Below are 13,174 nucleotides of genomic sequence, written 5' to 3' on the forward strand. Positions count from 1 at the left end.
CATTCAATGTGAATGTTTGATACAGAACCACCTCTCAATTTACTTATATTAGTTTTCCTGTTTTAGCCTTCTTAAATATTTTTCGTATTACTAATCGCCACCTAATGGGAGCTATAAGCGGCAATAGCGCGAATAACGGCGGTGTCCTCCGATGCTTTGTGCTGCTATACAATACGTCTGAGACGTCTCTGTGTTGCATACGTTTTCTCGTTGAAGAAAAATTGCTAAAAAGATTGCACGTTAGTGAGTATACCAAGAAAGAATCCTTTACGCCAGCAGATAAGTAGAAAAATTGGGGGACGCTTAAGCTTCGCCTTTAAGAGTTGAACGCGATAGCGATATCCTGTCCCTAGTGCGCACTTCGAACACTACGAGTGTTTAACAGAATGCGCGCACTAAGGTGTGTGCCTTATGTAATGGGTAGCATGCTTTAAACCAGGAGCAATTATGCGCGAGAAACTTTTTCGAAGTTGCGATGCACCCACTACGTGGTCTTAAGGGAATACGCGCAGTAATGTGTGTGCCTTTTGTAATGGGTGGCTGTCTTTAAACCATCAAGTCGTTATGATACTGACATGGTGTGACGACCGATGGCAATGTACGCTTGTACCACGCAATATTACTGCGATATTACTTCTCGTATTGTGACACCTGTATACAGGACGCGTATTTTTGGGAAGCATGAAAGTTACTTTTAGTGCAGCTCCAAGCAGAGGCGTGGCTGTGTGGTAGAACACCTGCTTGCCACGCAGACGGCCTGGGTTCGATTCTCACTCGGACCCAACATTCTTATTATTTATTTTATTTGCAGCTTTTTCGATTTTTCGGTCACGGACAAGATGATGATTTTTCGCTCACAACCAACGGGACCGACGCCGACGGCGGAATTTCTGCGATACGAGCTCTTTAACGCTATCGCGTTAATATGAAAATTCATTGCTGTTTTACGTCATCTACGTATACACCAGGGGTCTCAAACTGAGCTTATAGCCAGCGGGCCGCAGTCGCGAAATTTCGTTGCGAGGGTCGGGAAAGTGAAGATGATGGGAGAGAGTTTGAACAAAATGACGTTGCCATTCGAAAGGAAGCCTTTCCCATGTCTCACATATAGGTCATTTCTGAAGGGGATTTGGAATCAGGATTCGAGAAACATCGATACCGATGTGCACAACGAGTAAATTCTGGACGCGGATTCTGAAATATAGAGTTTTTGTTCCACGATTATGTTTCAGCACATCGTGACCACATGTTCCTCACGAGAGGAAAGCTTGAGACATGTCATGTCTGTGTAGCTCACGAACATACTTATCTAGAAAATAAAAACAAATGGGACGAAGATGGCCATGTGTGCGGGCGGGGCCGCTAGCGAAAGGTCTCAAACGCCTGGTATACACCATGCACCCCCCCCCCCCCCCCCCCCCCAAAAAAAAAAAAAAAGTCGCTACCAGCATTGTTGCTGCTGCTCACCTGTCCGGATATACGGTATTGTGCAAACTGTCTTTTACGGACAAGGTAAAAGTCCACACCGGTATTTGCGCCGTCGTGCGAAGGCTTCTTATAGAAGTTATCGTAATTAGTATACGGCAACCCGCTAGCTGGTCGGCAAGCTGAGCAGTGACTCCCATTAATTGCAAAAATGACAAGCAAGAACCGCTGTCAGCGAACTGTTTAAAGAGTTGTCCTTTTGTCCTGTGAAGAAGCTAAAACAAACCGCAATAAGTTGTTTTGGAAGGAAACTAATGTACTTTGAGCAAGAAGGGCAAAGCTTTTAGATACTAACAGACATTTCATTAAAGGGAAACAAAATGGGTCACAGTTGGGAAATTTTCAAGAAGACATTTTCGTGCATTAGGCGTTCGCTGCTACATTATATGGATCTATAATAACAAATTAGAGAATGTATCGAAGTATCTTAAGATACAATTGCTCGTATCGGATACAATTATTGCAGCAGTATCTTGTATCTGTATCTCCAATACACCTTGCCCGAGTATCTTGTATCGTATCGCGATACAATTTCAAAGTATCTTTGCCCAGCCCTGCATGTACTTAGACGATATGCTGTTGTTCCTGACCAGACTCGGCTGCTACTCGCCTTCATTCAAATACCACTTCTTCTTCACGGGAAGTTCCAGTGTGACGTACCACAGCGGTCGGCTTTCTTGCGCGCCCTGCACGCTCAGTTTCGATAACGGGGCCTTGAATCAGTAACTAATATCTCAAATTTCGCGTAATTTCGTGGATATCTAAAAATGAGTATGCCATATATTGTGACACTGACTGACTGAATAACTTTATTTGGTCCTGAGAGGCGCCCTATAATTTTTTCATATAAACTACTGTTCTCCACTTCGTATGCAGAATGTTAATTTACTTAGATTTAGATGCACATTAAAGAACCCTAGGTGGGTGAAATTTCTGGAGCCGTCCCTTACGGCGTGATTCATAATCATATCGTGGTTTTGTCACTTACAATCCCAGAAATTATTGTTATTATTAAAAGGTGAATTAACAAGTCTTTGCTAATGAGTTTCTCGAAGTAACTTTAGCAGCGGTAAGGTATTTCCCCGTTGATGTGGACTATCAGCGTGAAGACGACAGGTGCTTTACTATTACACCATATTATTTAAAAAACACTGTAATGTCTAAAGAAAAAAGGACCCCTTTCATATTTCCTTCTTCTCTTTCTACATCGTCTATCCCACTCTAGGGTAACCAACCGAACATTCGTTCTGGTTAATCCACTTACCTCTAGTGACTTTCATCTTTTTCTCCTTCCCATGCAATGATACTTCTTTCCCCCGCTTTTTCGATAAGCGATATATAAGCAGAAGTGGGTGACCTTTGGAGTAGTGTGAGACTTTGCACAAAACGTTTAACCGATACGAATGCTTGGAGGTACGCTAATTACCCCTCTGGATGCTAATTACTCTGTTACGAAATACTACTAGGCAGTTTTGCCATGATATATAGGAAATAGACAAAAATAACGAGATGCCGAACGAGTGAATTTTTAGAGTATGGCGCACGATGTTTCTTTCAGCTCCCCCGATTCGGTCAGTGACCCGAGCGAGCAACCGGTCATATGTCCAGGAAGGACGACAAAGGACGGATGCGTGGTTCCTGGAAGCGTGTTATCGTTAGTCAAGGGAAACGGAGCGCGCATACACAAAGGACTGGCCGACCACCACTGGGATCGGTCTGGACCGGCGAGCCTGCGAAGATGAGCGAGCGTCTTCCGACGCGCTCCTCGCGCGATGAGCAACGACGGGGCCGCGGAAGATGGGGAGCCAGCGGCCCTTCCTCCGGAGTCCTCTTCTTCTAATCCTGGTCCGTCGTGCGATGTGCTGGTGGCGGCGAGGTGGGGGAGGAGGCACGCAGCAAAACAACAACGGCCGCCTGCCAGACGAGTCGTGTGTGCCGGGCAGGCCAGACAGCGGGGAGGCAGCGCCGTCTGTGGCCGAGGCGCGCACTCGCCGTCGCTCATTGATGCGCTCGCGCCCACTCGGAGCGCCAGGACGCACGGCCGCTGGAGCCGCCGCCGCCGCCGAAGCCGCCCGCTCGCCGCCGCGTCGTTGTTTACCCCTGGCCGGGCCGTCCGTCGCCGAGCGCACGTGCTCCTGCTCCGGTCTGCCGGGACCGTTACTCGCGGCCGCGCCACACGCCGGCGCGTGCCGACTTGACCTCCATCACTACTGGATGCCTGGCCACTGCCGTCTGGTGCTGCACTGAGCCGGTAAGTGCACTCTGCTGTCTTCGCGCGCGCGCGTATTGTTTGTTCGTTTGACCGAGTCGACACCGCAGGGAGATGTTTGACACTTAAAAGGCGCCTGGCCGGTTTTCGAGAGCGGCAGCCGCGAAGAATGGGGCTGAACCCCAGTGGAAACGCAATTTAAGGTGCGGCGGCTATTCAACATGCACTGCGAAGCTGGAAGTGGGATGCAAGAACGCCTAAACGCGCTCATTGCGATTGTACTTTGAAGTGGACAAGCGGTGCGGCATCGCTTAGAGCTGAGATGCAAGCGATGGAATGTGTCTGATGTTTTGAAATTTCTCTGCTTCAAAAACCGCGCGTTTTTGAAGCAAGGAAATTTCGCGCAGTCGAAGGAGTGGAACGGGAGCACGTGGCCGCTGGGTTGTGATCCCATCGATCTCGATCGATCAAAGCTAGAGCAGTCGCAGGACAGCATGGTACGGCAGGGGCGGAGTCGACCAGAGTGGAGATCCAATGAGTGCTACGAGGCGTCGTGGCGGTGCACACGCAGTAGGCCCCGCCACATGTGCGCTCTGGCGCGCGCAGCCAGTACTCCGTCAAGCTCCTTTCCCTTTTTCCTCCATGCTTTTTTTTCTGTTACTACATGACATTTATGTCCAATTTGTTGTGTGTCTCTCGCGCGGCCAGCTGCTGTGAACTGCGCCTGCTAAGATTCCACCGGTGCTTCTGCGCTGTTTTTAGCACTTGATTGACATGGCACGGAGTCAAACCGGGGCAGCCCAGGTGTTGCAGTTCACTTTGGCTGCGACCATTTGTGCGCTTTAGCGCCTGCAGCTGCATTGAGACAGGCGCGAAAGCTGTACCATGCTACGCAGTCATGATCACCCGCGAAAAACGTCAACTATTTCGTTGGCCTTGCCAAAATAAATAAAAAAATGCGAGGTATCTATCGCACTTGGACGCCTTCTTGACCAATAGCAGAACGACGTAGTACATCACAGAAAGCAGTTTGACTATTCATCCGTCTCTGCGCGCCATCTTATCAATAAGGAATCCACAGGATGTGCCTTATTCGAAGCGTTTGCGCTGCTCAACCGGAACAGATTTATCGCGCAGCTTATCGGCGTACTCCGCTAGAACCGTTTGACTGAACTAGCTTTTGAGTCATTCACACCGTGACCACACCCGAGTTGAAGAACAATAAAGGCGAAGAACTTGCGTCGTGCTGCGTGAGATGGCATATCGTATGAACCGGAAAAAAAAAGAAAGAATGTTGCCAGGCTTGTTCATTTTAACGTATATAGAGCTTTGCTTCTTTGTGCAGCAGTGTTAAAGAGCTAAGTGAACTTAAACCATTGGGAACATCCTCGGACAACATCAGAAATAGTAAGTGGCACTCCATAATGTGGCATCGAATTAGCACAGATGAATCTCAGGTGCGTGCTTAAACTTCTTTAAGAAAAAAGTATTTTTTAGACACCGATTTGGTTCGTGGTAATATAATGCGACCAATACTGAGGGGACCGTCGTCATAAGTACCCTACAGATCTCAAGGTTACAATGAGTACGGAAGCATCAACTTATCAAAGATGTCGTGGTAGTGTATAGCTCCATCCGTCCATTTTGATGTGCCCCATCAAAACGTGTGTCATTCCTGGCTTGTTTCTGCGTTCCGCGACGCATATCAAATTTGCCGTTTGGTTCTTGCTCGTCTGAGTCGGCAACACAGAAGTAGCGTTTGTGGAAGATGTTTTTTGTAGTTCATTCTCGTTGGCTCTTTCCCTCACTAAGTTTCTGGGCTCATGGCCGTCGAAAGTAGCACAGCGGAAAGTAATGAATGTACGATGACATCCATTTATATGAAAGCGGAAACGTACTCGGATCATACAGATACTCATACAGAAAAAGCCTGCTGTGAATCCGTTTATCCCCTAATGTGGAAGTTCACCTTATAATCTATCAGAGCAGGGCAATATATAATATGCTTCTATCTTGCCTTTAAGATTCTTTTTAATAAATCCTTGAAGGAATACAACAGTTCTTAGAGTAATAACGAGTGCTTAATAAAGAATTTGTTGACACCGTAATAAATTCTGGCAACAACTCCCGTCTTCTTTGTTATGCAGTAAACAACAGTAACTATTAATAGGGCGCGATAGATATTGCTCCATAGAGACACTGTGTGGCGAAAGTTCCCAGTGACATTTGTTATGCCCCATTTCCAGTGATCAATGAGTAAGCCCGATCAACAGTTCACTGTGTTAAAATGAGCGAATAAAAAGTTTTTCTCTTTCTAAGGCACCTCAAAACACATCCACGTATGCTGTTGAGAGTGCTTCCAAAGTACATACGCTTCTCCTCCATAGTCGTGCATGATGGACAGTCACAAACATGGGCGAACCATCTTCTGTAATTATCGTCTGACTTAGTTTCGAGAAGTGTCACGTGGGCCGTCAGGTTTAACCTGATGGTCCCCGAGTGGGCCTAGGCAGGTGACGTTGAGTTTACTCGCGTCTATTGTGGACCAAATAATGTTGTTTCACTCACTAACGTACAGTTCGCAATACAGATACAGCTTAAATGTAATAGCAACAGTCTCACAGCTTCCTTGAGACGCTGTAGGTTACACCGGTGTAGTTGTACAACAGCTATTTCAGTAAAAAGGACCGCTACATCGGTTCGGTGGTTTCAAGCAGAGACCCGGTAACCTAAAGGGATGTACAGTAGCTACGCGTTGGCCACGCATCCGCTCTGCGACACCTGCTTGTCCAGCCGTTAAGAGGAGACGATAGTATCATGGGAAGCGCCACATACAAGTCTTGAGGTTGCGTTCAGCAAGGCTGAGGGAGACAAGAGGAACTAAAAGACAAGGTGACCGCTGCGGCGTCGATCCGAAAGACGCTTAACGTTTATTGGCCCGTGCACCCGGCTATCGTTAAAGTTACGATTGCCGAGCTTGTTTACAGCACGCGGTCAGGACAAATCGTGAAGCACACGAGAAAATGTCCACTACCGCGTAAATTGGCCTCATTTCAGATATCTTCTTGCACGGAATGTAAGTGGGACAATTTGCTTTTTTTTGTCATTTGTCGTTTATACGTGGTCGTTCATCAAAAATGACCCCACCACGAGGAGAAAAAGGTGTCGTGTTTGGCAACTAAATAAACTTCAAGGAAACTCCGGATTCTAGTGAATCAGTCATTCCCTATTCTCAACGGGGATGAACATACGCCATGGGTCCCCTGCTCTTTCGTAACGTTTAGTGTATTCAGGCCTGACTTTAAAAACCCCCAGACGTTCCTGAAAATGTATATGGCAACTCCGGTGCATCAAGTGACGAGCTCGTCAAAATTCCTTGGCCATACTAAGCAAACATGCAGCCTGCACACTGCAACAGATGCGGGCTAGGGCTACATTTTATTTTAGTTTAGTGTTGTATTTTTGTCCCGAACCATTTAGTCGCAAATATATTTCACGCCGCGCATAGATTTTCATGTCGCGCCGTGCAAACGCCGTTAGAGCGAAAGAGCACGTCGCTGTTCAAAAGCACCAACGTAGCAGCAGCCGACTTTAGATTAGGAAGGCTGTGGGGTGCACGAAACGAGCCTGAAAACCGTCGACGTTCGGTAGCACGCAATGTGAACATTATGTTACGATCCCTAGCGCAAAGTGACCGTGTTGGCGGAATTCTGAGTTCGAAAAAAATTACATCATCGGTTCGATTTCCTGCTATATGCGCCTTCGCATTAAAGGGGAACTCCGGTGCATTTTCGACCATATTGAGATAATGCCGTTTTCAACTAGTATAAAAAGTCCTGTAGCAGCAAGGGTGGTTCATTTTGCTGAAGGACTCGTCAATAATTTTAAAAAAGCAATAAACGAGGAGTCGAAACCGAAACAGGGAGCTGAGCTGCTCGTGCTGGGCATGCGATGACGTCACGAAGTCCGCTACACGCCGTCACGGCTAGCCAGGGTGTAAACATAGCACAAGGCGCTGAGCCGTGCTCCCAATTAGGGTTGCAGAAGTTGCGCCTTTTCCTTTCCTCAACCTCTCCTCCTCAAACATAGCACACGTGCTTCCTCTATCGCGCGAAAAGAAAGCTGGCGATGTCATCGACGCGGAATCAAGGTGTGCCAGCCCGTCTCAACTTACCAGTGAAGAGTTCAGCGATGATTGCAGCTACTATATGAGCGCGGAAGCATCGCCTTTTGATTTCGACCTGCCGGCGCGTGAAGTAGCTGACGTGCCCCGCATCGATCTCCTCGTTGCTCAATATTGTGCGTGCTTACTGTAAAACCCGATGTCAACAACGACTAAGAGGCTAGCAGCTAACAAAACCGAACAACTTTGCTCGCGTCGTCGCCGCCTCGTAGAAGAAAGCGCTGCGCTGCAATCGTCTGCTGGGCGAGGCGGGGTTCGAAAAGAGTAGGCAGGTTACGTCACACACACAGGGTGGCCTGCGTTAACAGGCGTGATTCCGGAATCTGCTACCAATTTTAAAATTCGTTTTCGAAAAAATGAACGACTTACGGTTGTATAATTTGGCACATATCATCAGGGTACCGAAGATAACATATGTTTAAAGTTTAATTCAAATTGGTGAGTATCGAAAAATCCCCGGAGTTCCCCTTTAAAGAAAGCGTGATGAACAGGTATAATCGGCTGTGGTGCATGTGTAATCTATGTGTATTCAAGGAGATAAACGATGGGAACAAACAGCTCGATTTCAACAACCAAATACAACAGGTGTAATGGAGTCATCGATTGCTAATTACGGTATGTGTACCAGAAAGAGAGCGTACACTAGCATACAAGAACGAAAGTTGATGTCCAGATAACAAATGCGTCATACTAAACATTAAATATTTCAGTGGAGTAAGGCTCCTCCTGCACCATGCGGCCTACTCCTGACTGTATTAGTGCGAATATCGCAAGCACCGGAGTCGATCACCATGTCTTACCATCTGTGAATTGTGTATATATTACTGTAAGTTTGCTATTTGTCCCTGTCTTATCAAAAGAGCAGTCTTGAAAAAACTGCTTGTCGTTCAGAGCAGAGTCTCCGAAGTTTAAATGGGTATTGGCCGCCACATGTGCCCACGCCCACTCACCTCGCATACTCTTCCTTTTCATTCTCTCTCCTTGAGTTATTTATACAGACCCTGACGCGTAACAGCGCACTTATTTCAGCTTGTTGTCGATGGAGCTTGTTTTAATGTAAGTACATAAAGTCTTAAAGAAATGGCAAACACGAAGTTAGGGCAATATTTTTCGAAAAGGCAGACGCGATTCTTATTTGTTGTTATTTATTTATTTTTTCGAGGTCCCAGGGAGGTTTCCGAGAACGACAATATTGAGGAGCAGGAAGGAAAGGCAGGCAGGTCTACCAGGCTCACCTCTAGGTTACTGTCGCGCGCATATAGGACAGAGAAATTTACGGAGCGAAAAGAAAGAAGAGAAGGCACTGGGGGTGTTGCTTTCAGGTGCTAGGGACTTGCCCATTGATATAAAGCTTGCCACAAACTTTAGCATAATATGCAAACACCACTGACTTCTTTTCTAACCAAGCATTGCGTCGATCTTTTCCTTTTATATGTTCCAGAATATATTTTGCTAATTGCTTAGGTGGTTGTTTGTCTCCTACAAGTAAAAGTTAACTACTTAGTTCTTGTTTATATAGCAACTTTGTATTTATTACCGACAAAGCTTTATACAGTATTGCCAGGCGGTCAACAGCCATTTAGGCTATCGGTCCAAATATCTCCGCATGAACCTGCATGTCGCTTTAAACCGACATGAATAATTCTGAAAATTTCTTGCGGTTACGAAATGCTTGTAAATGCTGGTTGTGTGTGCCAAGTCCTCTCGAACCTCCCGTCCTCTGTTAGGTACCGGAGGTGTACGCTGCTGAATTTCAAACGATTGATTACAGAAAGCGACACTGAGGCGAATGTGATTCAAGCACGCAAGATCCCACCACTCGAGGCCACGACGCGCTCGAAACACTTAGAGCCAACGGTGCGAACGGGTCGTACTACCGTTCTACGTCACTTCGTGAGGAACGCTGCAAGTACCACGTAATAGCAGACACCAGAGCGCACTCATGTGTGAAGCGAACATTTGTTTCGTACAATATGGCCAGTTTGTTTCTGTTAGCGTCCCACAGTGCGTCGCAGAAAGTCCAGTACGTTATAGGCCTTGAATCTGTCATAATATATTGTCTGCGGCCATCATAATGGCCGGGATAGGTACGCCAGGCTTGTAAGCTTACAATAGCGAGTTCAATGTCATTTGACTGAATTTATGGACTCGCCGCCTACAATAAATTACATACATATTGTCCGAACTTATATTTGTCTGCTAACGTTAACATTAGTTTAGAGTTGCGCCTAAATGACGCAGCAGGGTAACTGAATCACTAGGGCTCCATGTTTTCAGAGTTGATTTTTCTTGAAATTCGTAGGGTGTTTTTCGGAGTTTAATTTTTGGGGAGGAAATTCGGCATTTATCCGAGTTTATTCCTCGTAAATCCCAATTCTCCGTAGTTCGGTGTTTAATTTTGCATCATAATTTGTTGCAATGTGTTCTTGTTAATTTTATTTCCAATGAAAATGCGTTGCATTGTTTCTGATAATCCTGTTTCTCCATCCTTTCATTTCTTTCTCAGTTCCTTTTCATTGACCCTGTTAATACGGCTGTTGATTTGCACTGCTGTAAACTCGCCAAAGTGTACTTTTGAGGCGGCTGGAACTAGCCAAGCTGCTTAAACTTCTCAGCTTTTTCTCCCAGCCTCCCTTATCTTCTTGATCAGAAATAAAGGACCTATTATTATTATTATTATTATTATTATTATTATTATTATTATTATTATTATTATTATTATTATTATTATTATTATTATTATTATTATTATTATTATTCTCAATACTCTGGAATCTTAGATGAAAGTGTATCTGAACACGAAAACGTGCGAACACACTAAGTGTATTTGAGAGGTCTGGAAGGTTAATTTGAACGCACAAACACATATACATTCAAGCAGAAATACCTGAATACAAAACACTTACCTTTTTCGTATTACAACCTTAAAGCGTATTGTAATAGACGCAAGCATACGAGGTTACTGCCGCTGGTGGAGGTGCGCTCCTTTCGATTGGTGTCTCTCAGCTTTGAAGATGCCCTTTGAAGGTTGAAAATGCCGTTTTAAAATCAGAGTTTATGGGATAAATCCGAATGGTCAAAACTTTTACCGGCGAGTGTTTATCGGATTTTTTTTCGGATTTAATCGAAAACACGGAGCCCTACGAATCACCTACGCCACAGCTAACTCATCAAATAGAAGTCTACAAGTATGCATACAGAAAAATATGCAAGTTAAAGCATTGCCGATACTGCTCAGTTAAATCGGAATCGATAAAGGGTCCTGTAAAAGCTCTGTATTGCCGTTGAAGTCAAGCTAACCTCATGTGAGTGTACGATACGTGTAAGTAGCTGCTGACTTTGATGCTTGTTTCATCGATGCTATGATTGAATCGTGTATACGCGTTATGCTAATATAGTCGTTTTTCTAGAACTTGGAAGAGCCATTCACGAAATCAAGTGTCTCTGTAAACCAAGAGAACTTGCATCAACTCGATGCCCCATATCTGACGGTTCTTAATTATCAATTCAATTTAATTTCTATTAATATCATAGCTATAAGGGAAGCCACTATAACAATAATGAATTCGGCCTTTGTTGGAGGTATACTAAAGATTGCGTATTGAAGTGATCCAATAATACTAACAAAAAAAACACTCAAGCTTTTCACGAACGATGATAGTGAATAATAGGCCTACAGTTTCAAACGCTATTAAAGCTTTTCATGTTGTACTTTATTCAAACGATTTTGCCAATACAAAAAAAAAATAATGTTCAAGTATCCGGAAACCGAGCGATCACACAGCGGAACCAGTGACAGGAGATAAGTGAACTGGTCCAGCTCAATCTTATCAAATCTCCTTAGAGTCAACTCTGATCTCAGGTGATGAAATTTGATGTACTAAATTCATGCATGTCTTTACTGACGTCGAATTCCTTCACTGACACACAAATGCAAACACGGAACAACAGCAGAAATTAGGGGCACTCTGTTTTAGCACGTAGCGCTACTGTGTCATTCTCTTTGCAAGAACCAATACTTTGACCTACTCGTTCATTTTGCAAAGCCTCCAGGGTGACTTCGGTTGTTCTTGCAGTGGCAAATGAATATAAGGAATGCTGCTGTCTTTGGCCTCTTTATTGACGCTCTCATTCGTGTGTTTACTTTTCTGAACTTTTTTTTTGTGTGTGTGGAATGAGGGATGTTTCTTTTTTCAGCGTGAACAAGCATGTCATGCTCTAAGTGGCCCTCCGCCACTTTGTTCCGCTGCTTATACTGTTGCTGCTCCGCGTAGTTACTCTCAAAAGTAGTCACATTGTCCACTGAACTCCTATTCTGCTTTATGTGCGCTCCACAATTGAAACATATTCTCATATCATGACGACGTTTGACACACATCACAAAGTGCGCCTTGTGCTAGGGATCTAGTGCAAGTTGATCCGGGATTTTGAATAATTACAGCTAACTTTTGTTTCTGGCTCGAGTGTCCTCCTGCACTGGCGGAGAACGCGACAAAAACTGGTTTTTAATTGTTCAGTCGAACACGTCGCGCAGTTTTATAATAGTTTCACAATTAGTAAACCACAAGTAATTATCGTTCCAAGTCTTATTTTTATGAAATATATTCCCCTCAGAAAGTTGTGAAGTCTTTGCGGAACTATACTATTCAGCGCTTTGGAACTTCCTATTGCCCTATTATTTTTCGCGTTATGAAGAAATTGCGCGAACTATAAGTACCCAAGGGGCCATCCACTTTCGTGCGCTGATCGCGGTGCGCAAACCTGGCGCCCATGAACACACGTTTCCTTGCAATCCACTGCACCGCCACCATTTTACGCTCGACACAACTTAATTGGACACCTTTATACCCATTCAATGCTCAAAGGAGGCAGCATTGTTCGAACCAACCGAGTATAGTTGACCGGGCCCAAATCCGAGCAAATTCATCGGTGCGAGAGCGTCATCAGTAGAGCAGGTTCAGTTCCATCTTGTGACAAGTCACGTCATTGAATTCTGTAGTTCTTTCATTTACTTTGCGGATTCCAACGTAGAACCGTAGTTTCTGTGTGTAGGAAGTCGGCTGCCTCATTAGGCATCGACTCATTCCGTCACATTTGCTCTTTGTTTTACATACATCCGGCTTGTGACTCTTTCATCGTGCCTCATTGTTATTCGTCGTATTATTGTGCTCTTTTTGCCCCAAGAGGTCATGGTAAATTGAGAAGTCAGTCCATTCTCTCCCAAGTGAAACTGCAGTCACTATGCTTTTTGTTATTTCTTCTTTAGCTGCACACATAAGGTGGTCAGGTAAGGTGTG

At 45.0% G+C, this 13,174-nt stretch overlaps 1 protein-coding gene across 2 annotated transcripts in view; it reads left to right on the top strand.

Annotated features, from left to right (window-relative positions):
* The first annotated feature begins 3,472 nt into the window (after nucleotides 1-3,472).
* LOC119401541 (protein NDNF-like) overlaps nucleotides 3,473-13,174 on the top strand; it is a 202,419-nt gene continuing 192,717 nt past the window's right edge. For both annotated transcript variants that reach the window (XM_037668433.2, XM_037668441.2), the window contains exon 1: nucleotides 3,473-3,736. The gene's annotated coding sequence lies outside the window, so the exon portion shown is untranslated. The remainder of the gene's footprint in view (nucleotides 3,737-13,174) is intronic.

Source organism: Rhipicephalus sanguineus, chromosome 1, assembly GCF_013339695.2.
Source record: "Rhipicephalus sanguineus isolate Rsan-2018 chromosome 1, BIME_Rsan_1.4, whole genome shotgun sequence".
NCBI lineage: Eukaryota > Metazoa > Arthropoda > Arachnida > Ixodida > Ixodidae > Rhipicephalus > Rhipicephalus sanguineus.